The sequence below is a fragment of the Ictidomys tridecemlineatus genome, chromosome 7 (genome assembly GCF_052094955.1).
Source record: "Ictidomys tridecemlineatus isolate mIctTri1 chromosome 7, mIctTri1.hap1, whole genome shotgun sequence".
Taxonomy (NCBI): domain Eukaryota; kingdom Metazoa; phylum Chordata; class Mammalia; order Rodentia; family Sciuridae; genus Ictidomys; species Ictidomys tridecemlineatus.
In genome coordinates this window covers 158,337,687-158,352,314 of record NC_135483.1, presented here as the reverse complement: position 1 = coordinate 158,352,314, position 14,628 = coordinate 158,337,687, and positions in this window count along the sequence as shown.

Here is a 14,628-nt window from a genome sequence, read left to right as displayed (position 1 = left end):
AGCCTGGCCCATAACACTATATGCGATGTTATTCATGTTCTCCATATAACATTATCTATAGTATAAAGTATTGTTGTTTTTTTTAAAACATATTAAGCTAAGCTCCTGGTAATTATTTCTATATTTCTCTTTGAAAGCCTACAGTAGGACTAGGTGCTTACATCATATGCTACAATTTGCACTCCTCCCTACTTACAGTCCCAGGAGTACAGATAAATCCTGATCAGACATTTGGGTGAATCATTCTCATGCAATAATCCTCTCTGCTCACTTTGTCAGCAAATTTGTACCAACTCAGAATTCCATAGGTTATTATACCAGCTATCAGATTCAAGAGTACAAGGCTCCTCAGAGTGTCCAGTGGAGAGGAAGAAGTAAATATCCCCAGTGGGATCTAAATTTGTTCAATTTTTTTTTTACTTGTCTTTTTAGTTTAATGTAAAAATCCATAGCAAACAAAAGGAGTACAGTTTTAAATAATCAAATTCAAATGAAAGCAGATGGAAGAACAAAAAGTAACCTTTGTGTTCCCTTAAGACAGTAGTGAATATATGGCATATATACACAATGGAATTTTACTCCGCATTAAAAGAGAATAAAATCATGGCATTTGCAGGTAAATGGATGGCTTTGGAGAAGACATGCTAAGTGAAGTTAGCCAATCCCCCCAAAAAAACAAATACTGAATGTTTTCTCTGATATAAGGAGGCTGACTCATGGTTGGGTAGGGAGGGGGGCATGGGAGGAATAGATGAATTCTAGATAGGGCAGAGGGGTGGGAGGGAAAGAGAAGGGTCAGGGAATTTGAAAGGATGGTGGAATGTGATGGACATCATTATCCAAAGTACATGTATGAATACACAAATTGGGTGTCAACATACTTTATATACAGAGATAGGAAAAATTGTGGCATATATGTATAATAAAAATTGCATCACAAAAAAGGACATACATAAAGCCATGAATTGGCGTGAACATATTCTACATATAAAGATATGAAAAATCGTATTCTATATGTGTAATAAGAATCGTAATGCCTTCCACTGTCATGTATTTTAAAAAAATAAAATCAATAAAACTAAAAAAAAAGATGCTAGTGAATAAGAATGAAATCTGTTATTTAAAATTTTTGTGAAAAAGGTTTTTTTTAAAATATTTTGTGGTTGTGGTGTAAAAAATTTTGATAACTAATGAAAGTAGGTAGATCTTCTGTAGTTTGGCAGTGGTACTAATTTCTTTTTTTTTTTAATCTAAATTATCTGAGGATACTTTTTTTTTGATGTAACATAAATTTCTGTCTCCCTTTCTCTCTGTCTCTCTTCCCCCCAGCCCTCAGTTTTATGTATATAAATCTATGGTTTACAGTGGTTTCTTCATCACCGGAAGTCAGATATCAGAATGTAAGGGAGAGCATTCCAGAAAAGGAAAATCTGACTCTTGGGAAGAGAAGCCAGGTTTTCTTTAAGATTACAGCTATTTAGTATGGTAACCATAGGTAGTAATTAGGTACTATATTTAAAAAAAACTAGAAGAAAGGATTTTGAAAGTTTTCACTACAGAGAAATGACAAGTGTTTGAGGAGAAAAAATATTTTGAAACTTATTTAAATGTTATGCAATGTACACATGTTTTAGTCAGCTTTTTTCACTGCTACGCTTTAAAAATCTCACCAGAACAATTGTAGAGGAGGAGAAGTTTATTTGGGGGCTCAAGGTTTCAGAGGTCTGGGTTTCTAGAGGGCCAATCTCCATTGAGACTAGGCAGAATATCATGGCAAAAGATTGTGGTAAAGGGAAGTGGCTCACATGATGGTTAGACACAGACTCCTTTCTAGATACAAAATATGTACCCCAAAGCCATGTCCCCAGTGACCCACCTTCTTCAGCCACACTGAACCTGCCTTCAGTTACCACCCCATTAATCCCATTATGAGATTGATTCACTGATTGAGTCAAGGCTCTCATTACCCAGCCATTTCTCCTCTAAACCTTCTTGCATTGTCTCACACATAAGATTTGGGGAGACATACAAATCATCATAACATATGTATCATACATTATATGGTAATCCACTAATATGTACAACTTCTGTGTTTTCTGCATCAAACATTTAAACAAATAAATATTAAAAATTAAAAAGTTTAAAACTACTACATTCACACTGCATTTTATGTATTAAATAAGTTTCTGCAAGTGTTACTTATGTGAAAGTATTGACAGAGATAAAAAGATTTCAAATAAAGCCTCATAGAGAATAATGTAAGTTATATATGTAAATTAAATGTGTCCATATCTATGTATTAGGTAATATGCATAATTTGTTCTTTCTGAAAATGGACTTATTTTTCAGAGAAGATGGGAGGGGAGGGGAGAGGGGATAGTAGAGAAGAGGAAAGGTAGCAGAATACAACAGTCATTAATATGGCAGTATGTAAAAATGTGGATGTGTAACCGATGCAATTCTACAATCTGTATTTGGGGTAAAAATGGGAGTTCATAACCCACTTGATTCTAATGTATGAAATAGGATATATCAAGAGCTTTGTAATGTTGTGAACAACCAATAAAAAATAAATAAATAAAATTTATAGCTAAAAAATTTAATAATTCAGGAAAACTTCACATTATTTTCTATGAATTGATTTTGATGTAATTAATTGCAAACCTCACTCATTCTCCCCAAATGGACACATAAGATTTGATACTCACTGATTTAATTTTTTTTGACTAAGAATTGCATTTTTATTGAAATTTATTTGGTTTGTGGTAAATTGTAAACATAAACATTTAAGGTTAGATTAAATCTATGTTGACTACAAAATATAAATTCCTTTTAGGACCAGTTTTTATATCTGTACTACATAATACAAAGAAAATTAAACTTAGATCATGCCTGAATAAAACTCTGTCTTTTGGGATTCAAAACTGTTAACATACTTAATCTCATTTCAAAAATTCACTAAATATGCAAATATGAATAAGGAGTTGTATTTAGGGCAGTTTAGAATTCTGAAAATGATTCTTATGCATGATTAAAGCTGTGTATTTTAAGAATGTAATTTAAAAACTGAATGCCCTTGCCCTCTGCCACAGGCATTAGATATTATCAAAATAATATTTGGAAGGTGCTGCATCCCAGAAAATATTTGGAGAACAGATTTGCCTCACTAATTTAGCTACACAATGTCAGTAATGTATTTAATATTTCATTAAATGAAACAATTTTAGACATATGAAAATATTGAATTGGCAAAGTATTTCAAAGAGCATTATTTTAATCATATTCGTATGCAAAGGTGTTATTAAGATACCCTGTAGTAGGTGGAATGGGGCAGCAGGGAAGGAAACCTGATTTTGAGCCAGCTTCAGGACTTATCTCCATTTCATTGTGGCCAGCTTGCCATCCCATTTTATCCAGAACAAGTTGCTTTTTATGTCTTATTAATTGGGCTTTTGAATAAATTTTAATTGAAAAAAAGATACATTGCCACTTAAAAATTCTACTATCTTATGAAACAGACATATAATGAAATATAATTCGATATAACTATGATCATGATTATATAGAAAAATAACCTGGACCCCAAAAGATTATATGCACATAGTCACAACTGTAAAACAAAAGAATGATTTGTAAAACCTAAGTCATTGATTGTAGTTTCAGAGCCTGGCTAAATCTATCAGTTAATAAAACCATCTGCAAACTGGAAAGAGAATGAGAGAGAGAACTCTTAAGTTGAATTTGAATGTAAGTGGAAGCACTTTCTTGCTCTGTGACCCCTGTGATCTTGCTCTCTCTCATGTACGCCAGAACAATCACATCTCTTACTTCTTAGGACTGCTGGTCTCAGCTGGATTCTGTTGCTGATCTTGGAGTGAATTGATAGATGACATTATAAGCACCAGAGCTTTGGTAAAAGCATATAGTAAGTCTCAGAAAACTGATATTGGACTATAAGTTCTTATTATTTATTTTTTGAACACTTAGTACACTTGTGTGTATGCATATCTGCATATATATATATAATATAATCTCAAAATAAGACATTTGTTTATCAGCTATTTCAATCATTTTAACTGACATTAAAATCATTATAGTTGAATATATTTATAGGTTACTATGTCAAGTTTCATTACATATATCAATTGCAAAATATTTAAATCAAGTGAAACATGTCCATCTTTTCAAATATTTGTTTTTATTTATGGTGGAAACATTTAAAATCCTTTCTTCTAGTCTTTTGAAACTCACAGTGCATAATCTCTATACATATTCACCCGATTGTGCAACAGCACACTGAAATTTCTTACTCCTAACTTAGTACCCATTGACCAATTTCTTGTTAATCCTCCTTTCCCCTACCCTCCCTAGCGTCTGATAAAAATAATTGACAATTGGATATATAGATGGCAAGAGTCAGAAAGGGTAAATAAAAGAAGCTTCATTAATAAGCCACCAGCATCAGCATTGCTCCTTTAAATTGGAATTATACTAAGATAGCAGAGTATAGCCTTTACCTGCAAATTTTGAAGATCTAAACATTCAAAAAATGAGTGCATTTTCATATACATAATGTATGGAAGTTTATCTTGAAGTTGAGAGTGAAACAGTGGTTAACAGAGCCCATAAATAGTTGGAGGAAGGAAAGGTAGGGAAAGGCTGATAAGTAGGTACTAAGTCATAATTAGGAGCAAGAAGTTTTGGTGTTCCATTGCACCCTATGAAAATTATAGATAACAATAAAAAACTGTGTATTTCAAGAAACTAGAAGAAGGGATTATGAAATTTTTCACCAAAAATAAATGACAGTCAGGTATAGTGGCACATACCTGTAATCCCGGCCACTTTGGGAGGCTGAGGCAGGAATATAACAAGTATGAGTCAAGCATAACCAGATCCTCTCAAAAATAAAATATAAATGGCTGAGATGTGGCTCAGTATTATAGTGACCCTGGATTCAACCCTCAATACTAAAACATAAATGAAAAACCAAAGAAATGATAATTGTTTGAGGAGATAGATACATTTAACCTGAATTAAACATTACACAACATTACACTCAAATTCATTAGGCAATTGGCCAATAGCATAATTCATTCTCAAAATTAACATTCATTGTTGAAACCTAAATGGTTTAATTTGTCAAAACATCACATGCCAACCTTTATGAAAAGATTTTGTGTTTTTATATAGCAGTTAACATAAACTGAATTTATATTAAAATTTTAAAAGTGGGTATATTCATAGAATCACCAAATCTCTGTATAACAAATTGTGTGCTATGGAAAGCAATTCTTGGGTGACACTCTGAAAACTGGGCTCATATTTTTTTTAATTTTTTTAAAGAGAGAGTGAGTGAGAGAGAGAGAGAGAGAGAGAGAGAGAGAGAGAGAGAGAAAATTTTTTAATATTTATGTTTTAGTTTTCAGCGGACACAACATCGTTGTTTGTATGTGGTACTGAGGATCGAACCCGGGCCACACGCATGCCAGGCGAGTGCGCTACCACTTCAGCCACATCCCCAGCCCCTCTTTTATATAGAATCTTTAATTTTAACTACCAACAAAATTAGTGTTCTTTGGAATTCTCATTGAGAAACCCACCCTTAACCTATGGATAGAATTACATTGCCTGTGTCAGTGTTCAAATACATGTGAATATTGTACAAAAACTCATTGCTTTCACTCAGGATGTAAGAGATATTTGGCTTCCATTCAAAATAAGATCCACTAGAAGAATGGATACTTCATGATTTTATAGACTTAAATTTATGATCTTTTATTACCTTTACTTTTGATTTGTCCTGCACTTCTCTGTATTTGATAGTAGTTTAAGATTTTCTTCAAACCTCACCACAGGTTATAGAGCTCTAAAATGAACTCTGGAGGGTACAGAGATGTGCCTATCTTTATGATTAAAATCACAGGTAGAAATCCATTCCTCATTTTATCTGACTTATTTGGTCTCAAACTTTTTCTTGAGTAAAAATTTGTTTATGTGACAAAGAAACTGATCTAAATATATAAAAATTAAAATTACTTTTAAACTCATTAGCCAATTGGCCTATAGCATAATGTGTCTCAGAATTAACATTCATTTTTGAAACCTAAATGGTTTAACTTATTGCTATACCAGCTCTTTATTTCATGGACTATAAAACCCACAAAATATTGAGCTTCATGGGCTATGAAATAAAAGCCTATAAAAGTGTCTTAGAATGTGTAATTATCTGCTAGATCAGGCACTTTTACCAAACCCATAATAAAATACATTGAAATTTTTTGTTGGAATCACTTGATATCTAAAAACAGGGGAAACTAATTGGAAAATAGAAAAGACCATCATGATATGCAAATAAAAAAAATGAATGACAATTAATAACATGATCACAGCCTCCTAAATTTATTCAATTCAATTCAATTTTCCTAAACTGCCTTTATACCTGGTGCAAAATTCCAGAAAATGAGTAAACAGGTTTAATTACAGAAAATAAAACAAAATCACTACCACAGAGGTCTAAATCTAATACTTGACAGTTTTAGTACTTATTTTACTTCCTCTTCAAAATGGACTGAGAAATTGCTTAGAGTACTTAAATATATCTTTCAGTAAGCTACAGAATGATTCTTACACCTCACCAGTTCTTTCTCTCTCTTTGACTGTAGATTTACAATTACAATAACCTCAGAGGCAAAAAAAAAAAGTCAGTCTGTGAAATCCTTGCTTATACTTGCCATATGGACATCTTCTTTTACTTTTTGCTAGTATCTGATGTCAATCAATTGAATCAAAACTTTTGTTAGTGCCTTCATGACTTCATATTCTTAACACATTTGCTTTCTTATATCCCATTCATATATATTCTGACAACACCCTTTGTTCTGATAGTCAACTAAATATTTCCCTTAAGATGCACTGACTGAAAGTTCAGCTTCTTTTATTACTTTCCATAAAAGTATTTTTTAGGATTTTAAAACTTCTTCTTAAATCTGGCTGAAGGTTAAAATATTTCATTTTAAGAATTTGACTCAGTATCCTTCGTTGATTGTCCATTTTGGCCAATGGACTGATTCACATTATTCAGTTATCTTGATATTTGTTTGTGTGTGAATACATATATTAAATGTATACAAAAGAGTGTTTATTTCACTCTTCACTCTTTTATCACCCATTGTCTCCTATTTCCCCTTTGACCATAATTACTATAGTAGGAAAATGGTTATCTTTCTTATAACATCAGCTTACTTTCCACAGTAACAGAAATGCTGACAATTTACTTATCATGTAGCTGATAAAGACCATAGTTCTCAGGCACAATTAAGAGTTTTATGTGGCTGCTTGACTAATTTTTGCCAAGTATCTCATGGTTGTTTCTAAAAGCCTTTCTTAAAGAACAGTTATTGTGTACATCCCTGTAGTTTTCTTCTTTTTTCATTTAAGTCAAGCTGTCAGACAATTCCTACACAGGAGCGTAGCTTGTAGGCTGAAGTGCCACACACTCTAAATTTGGTTAGTAAAAAAGCAATGAGTTCAAATAGACACTTCATTTGTATCAGAACACAGAAGGTAGCATGAGCTTAGATTCTTGCTAGCACTCACACTCCTCACCCTTTGGCCCATATAGAGTTCACTATGCACACTACCTGCTATTTCACTGCTGAGAAGCACACAGTGAATAGAAAGAACCACCCTTATGATTTTTCCCTGATAAAGACATTATGCTTGAGCTAGGGTTGTAGCTCAGTGGTAGAATGCTTTCTTAGCATGCATGAGGACCTGGGTTCAATATCTAGCATATATATATATATATATATATATATATATATATATATATATATATATATATATATATATATATATATATATCATATATATATATAACCTTTAACTTACACAAAACTCCCTTGTCAATATGCCATGCTGTTGATTGTTTCCTTTGCTAGGAAGACGCTTTAGTTTGATGATATCCCATTTATTGATTTTTTTATTTTACTTCTTCCATTTTAGGAGTCTTGTTAAGGAAGTCAGCTCCTGAGATAGTGTGTTGAAGTATTTGGCCTACATCTTCCTCTAGTATCCACAGGGCTTCTGGTCTTTGATTCCTAGGTCTTTGATGCACTTAGAGTTCATTTTTGTCCAATGAGAGAGACATTCCATGTTTCACATGATATTCTAATGGTATATTAATTCACAAATATTTATCTACATTACTATTTTGTGACTAAAGTTGTTGTGATTAAATTACTGTGTTAAAATATTGTAATACTCAGATCAAAATGTAGAAAAAAATTTCAAAATGAATTTCGCACATATCTACTAATAGTAAATGAGAGTAACTCTTCAATACATTTTCATTTCACAAGATTACTAGTGAATTTATATGTTATATTCTTAATAATTTTTTTTTATTTTTGCTAATTTTGGACATCTCATTTTTTTTCAACATGTGACTTTGGATTTGTGGCTAAGTTCATTCTTTGTAGCTAGTTGGAATGATGCCATGCATCTGTGACCAATGAAATAAAGGCAAAATTGATGTAAGTGACTCCCAGGCCTGTACTGTAATTATTGTTCCATAATAGTCCCATTCCAAACAGATTGCATTTTGAATATTTATACAATACTTAAACCTATCTATCCTTTTGTCAAGTTATAAGCACAAATAATAATCATTCTTCATCTCCTGCATAACAGATATTGTTTGCCATAAACTAATATCACTTTTAATTATATTAGTGTATTCCACTGGTACTGCATGAGCAATGTACTTGTTTTGTGTACTCAGGTGCCTGCAGTCCTATAGTCAGGAAAAATACCTATTATTATCAATGCCTTAAACACTGGAAGTTTCTTAGGTGATAATGTAACCCCTGGAGCAGGCCTGTTTTCCTTTGGCAAAAATCCCAAACCATTGAGAATTCAATATACACCATTTGATTCCATCCTTTAAAGAGTTTTCTGGATCATTCTCTTTGATTGTTTTATTCCCCGTTTTTTTTTTTTTTCTGATTTGGTATTATACTGTAATTCTACTTACACATTTGTTTTCAAAAGACAGAAATATACACTGGGGTCAGTGTAGGGGACTATTTTCATATTGTTTTTCTCTATTTCCTCCTCCAGTAATGGCTATTGTATAATACATGTATAGTAATCAAAAGATATAAACTCATTGCATGTGAGACAATAAATAAAGCATGTTATCTCATTTCACCTATATGACAGTCCAAAGATAGCTCAATGACACTTTGAATAAATAAAATGCTAATGTTAATTTTAATTCATAGTGCTTATATAACTGATAATTATTGTTTTAAAAATTGTTTAGTAGTTTATTAACATAATTTTAAAATTCTGATTTTATTGTTTTAGCTCTTTTCCACTGTTGCTTTAAGCTGTTTTTTAATATTCAGTAATTTTTTCCTCCACTAAGTTTAATTTGACTTTGAAGTTACATTCTGTTTTTCACTCTGAAGATGCTGACAGTGTCTGTTGGGAGCTAAGAATGAGGTTGTCAGTTTGGAATGAGCTAAAAGAATAATAGGGTCAATCTTTCAAATCTTCAGAATATAGTACAAGGCATTGCTATTTTGCTTTAAAAAGTATGAAGAAGAACACAAATACAGGAAGTCTTATTAATCTATCTATCATTGCAAATGAGTCTAGATAGGATAGGCTGATCATATAAATTTGAATAATGGTAATAGTCTGCCATCAGCTTCCAGGAGGCACTCATTAGTTATGACAAACAGAATTCTCACTTCAATGCTGAGTTCCACAATATTAAGGTAATCTACTAAAATTGAAATACAGATATTATCTTTTTCAACCAGAACACTTTTCATAACAGATTGCATGAAAAATATGTTGTAGGCATTAAATAAATTGTGTTTGTAAAGTATTTAAAAGTTAGTTGAGAGATATAACTTGTGTCAACTATTATTATCTTCCTATTATTACATTCTGTTATTTTTCCATAATAATAAAGTTGTACTAATGTGCAAAAGTAGTTATTAAAATACATGATTAATATTTGTGAATATCCATGTTTTTGTTTTGAAAAAATTTTGGTTGAAAATTTTACAAAATCAATACCAGGGTAGCCATCATATAATTTAACATTTAATAATTAAATAAAGTTTGTATTTTGAAGTAGACAACCAAGGTGTCTATTACATTAAGCTTCATTGTCTCCAACTAAAGCCCTACCTGAATAAAATGAAGTAGTGACTTTCTTAATTCTTAAAATGACAACATCCTCCTTTGACATCAGAGATTACATTAGTAACTGGGGGATAGTATTGTGTATTTAAGACTAAAACACCTCTACCAAACACTATAGTGTATGTTTAGAAACTCTACATGCAGGAACCATTAATTTCACAGACTGCCTTGCCCAATAATTGTATTTGTTAAATTATGCCAATGTAGTCTTGGGCATTTTGCTTATTACTTGGATAGTATACAAGTTTCATTTTAAAGCTTAACTAATAACCATCTGTCTTTTGGAAAGATGTAAAATAAAACTAATGTGTTTCTAAAGTGGTATATAAATTGACTCTGGAGCTATTTTAATTTTCTTTTTATTCATCTGACATTTTGCAATAAATCATAGTCATTCTACAAATCTGGCTATGAGTTAGCAGTACTATACGTATAAACAGATTTGAGGTTCTGTTTTATGTCATCAATAACAAAATCTTCATGTATTGAACAATCAGAAGTAGACTATCTATACTCATTAAATCAGGATATATTATGTGCAAGAAACTCATCTAAGAAATCTCATGTTTTGAATGTCGAATGATACATTATCTGACATCATTTACATGCATATTAACTATGTGTAGCTAATATATCATGTGAATTTCAAAATGATAACTATGATAGAAAAAAGGTTATCACATTTGTTTCAATAATTTTCTGAACCTGACTTTATAGTTTGTATGTTCTAAAACCTGTTTGAGACAGTTAAAAGCATCTTTCCATTTAATGGTAAGTTGGTATTATACAGTTCATTACAATAAAGATATCAATAATTGGAAAGAAACCTTAGGTTAATAAACATTAGATATAATACATTAAATATCCAAACAATGCAAGGAACAAAAAAATGAAAAGAGAATAATCATGCTACCTGGGATCTTGGAATTCTAGAAGAACCAGTTAGACTTCACTTTGAAACAGCTCAACTCTTTACTTCCAACATGGGGTTGTGAGTAGCTCTGCAAACTGGTTTCACAGAGACTCATTAAAACCATTACTATAACACCCAAAACTTCTGTAAATGGGCTTAAGAGGGATCTACAACAATTATTTAAGAAATCTATGAAAATTAGTATGAAAGCAGAGAGTCAATGGCATTTGGACCAATACTACTTGCTCCCTTGCTCCTCCCAGCTCAGTGAGGCAGAAACTCCACTTTGAACTAGTGGAAGAGCCAAGAACCTTCCTACCCCAGTACCCTAGAAGAATGCTTTCTTTCTGAAAAGGGCATGTTTTAAGAACCTGAGGTTCTGTCCTCAGCTCTCCATTGCTGAGGCAAAGTGCCACAAAATGTGATGGAGAGGTGGGAGTGCCCTAATACCTCCAGTCTCTGTTCATGGATCAGAGGCTCAATTTTGTTATCATTGTTTTAACTTTATTTTTTCCTATTTAATGTACATTCAATAATTGTGCATATTCAAGAAGCAAATGAGAATAATGTTGCATTGAACTCAGTATATGTCTATAGATAAAAAAGTAATTATTGGTGGACTTTGACATGTAATATGCACAACATTAATACCACAGAAAGAGGAAAGAAAATAGATATTTATGAGTAATGCTTTTATATCACTGGAATTCAGAACAAAGTAAGAGGATCCACACTTTCCAATATTTATCTTACTACAAAACAACAGTAATCATGGCATTGTAGATGAAATAAAGATACATGGAATGAAATTCCAAGGACAGAAATAAAGCCATCCATCTATACTCAACTGACTTTAATCAAGGGTAACAGGAATATCCAAAATGGAATTGACAGTCTTAAGAAATGGTGCTGAGACATTTGAATAGACACATGCAACAAAATGAAATTAGATCCCTCCCTCACACCAAAAACAAAAAAAAATAATAATTAAAAATCTATCAAAGCTCCAAAAAATCCAAAACTCTTAAAACAAAATGTTGAGGGAATCATGAACTTAGAATTGGAAAAGAATTTCTAGGTACTAATCAGAAGCATGAAAAATAAAAGAAAATATATAAATTAAACTTCATAAAAATTAAAAACAAACTGTATTTCTTCAAAGGACAGTCATGATTTAAAATTAAACAAAAAACATAAGAATTGTTGAAAATAATTTGAAAACTATATGTGAGATTAGGACCTTGTATTCAGAATATATAAAACTCTCACAACTCAATAATTAAAGGAGAACATGATTAAAAATTGAGCAAAGGATTTATAGACTTTTTCCTCAAGGAAGATAGTAAAGAGTCAAAAATACATAAAAGATGTTCTCTCAGGAAAGTACAAAGCAAAAATCACAAAAAAGATACTACTTCACATCTACTAGGATGACAAGAACAAGAACAAAATATCCAACCTTAACAAGTGTCAGTGAAGACTTGGAGGAATCTGTACCAGTATATGCTGCTGCTGGGAATAGGAAATGTTTGGGCCACGTTGGTAACACCTGGCAGTTTATAAACAATTAAGCATTGAGTTACCATGTGACCCAGCAGTTTCCCTACTAGGTAGATATTCAACAGAATGAATATACATACATATACACCAAAACTCTATACTAACTTTCACAATAACATTATTCCTAATAGCCAAATGTAAAAACAAGCTCTCTGAAAAACAGTGAACAGAATGTGATTTTTTCCTTAGAATTGGCCCATCAAATCTTTTTTGTTTTGGATAGCCTCAAGGAGCAATCACTATTTAGTACAGTTTTTCCTCTTGTAGGAAGTACAAGGGGAAGTGAAAAAAATATACAGAGCTTATCAAAATCTCTGATTAGATTGAGCACACTGTTGTTTATGTCCGGACTCTAACAGTTAAATGGCCATGGGAAAGCTAGTGAGGGAACAGGTTTATTATGTAACATTTAATCACCTGTTAGGCCACGACAGGTCCTGGGGTGAGAAGTGTGGTGTCTAATTTTGCTAAATGAAAGGACAGAGAGTTACAACCAAAAAAAAAAAAAAAAAAAAGATTAGTAGAAAACAATTTCAGGGGACAATTAATATCAATCAACAAAATAACTCAAATTTTCAAGAGAATGTTAGTAATTATTTCCACAAATTCCAGAAAAATTATAACCCTTGACCTTTGGATTCTGGCTTATTTGACATAACATGTTGTTCTGTGGTTCCATCCACTTTCTGCCAAGTTATGGAAATAGACTAATTGTCCATTGATGGATGAATGGATGAAGAAAACATGATATATATACACAATGTAATTTTATGTAGCCATAAAGAAAACAAAATCACATCACCTTGCAGGAAAATTTATGGTAAGTAATTTCAGTTGCAGTGCTCATGCTTTTCTACTTGCCATTTGAACTTTGTATGACATACAAATATTTGACTCATATAATTAAAAAATTATATTCCTCTTTATAAGTTGGTTCAGATTTGTAACAGTGCAGAATCAACAAATTTGATAGTTATTCTAAAGTTTATTATACTTTATTACATGAAAAAGAAAATGAGGACAATTATTTTTACAATTACAGAGAATTAAAGAACATGTAAAAATTAATAATAACCTTATTCTTTGTGAGAATTTACATTCAAAAGTGAAATTTAAATAATAGGTTGCTTTTAAAAAGACACAAACTTAGATACAGATTTTATTGGTAGCATCACTATTGGGTGTGGCTCAATTACAAGTGGTTCTTAATGTGACAGCTCTTTTAATATGAATCCCTTGGTACTAAAAAGTAATGTGCTAGACATCTTACCTTCTTCACAGTCAATAGGGTCTGTGTTTTCTATGTCAGGTCAGCAACTTTCTGCCTTGATGTCTGCAACTGTCTGCCAAGTGCCTGTACAGTTCATTCATGCAGTTAGAACTTCTCCTGATTTCTAAAAACATTGTTTCTAATTTATATTGTTTTTTAATATTATATTTACATTGTAACATTCTTTCTAACTCTGCTACTACTAGTTGAAACAAAGTTGAGCTTCAGGTTTATAATTGTGCTTTTAACTTTCATAACATGTTTTATACTAAAGTATAGTTTAAAATTATTTTTTAAAGACATTCCTTTTAGTTCAGAGTAATATTCATAGAGTTACGTTTTAAGTGGACACTGTGCTTTGGCAAATGTAAGCAAGTAAAGCAAAATGTAAAAAAGAAAAATTCAGATGGTAGACAATTAAATAATCGTTGAGTTCTGTAAATGTGTGACAGTCAACAAAATATTTTGAGAAAATGAAATCCAAGTGAAGGTGTGGAAAGGCTTATTTGATTTTGTTTTGTTTATCACAGTGGCAATACTGACATGGTTATTAGATGCCCTGATTTTGTTTCCTTTTCTCTGCCACTCTGAAAACCTTGAGGCCAAATTTCATAAGTAAGAATTCACCAAACAAGTGTGGGTCTATTTTTCATGAGGCAAA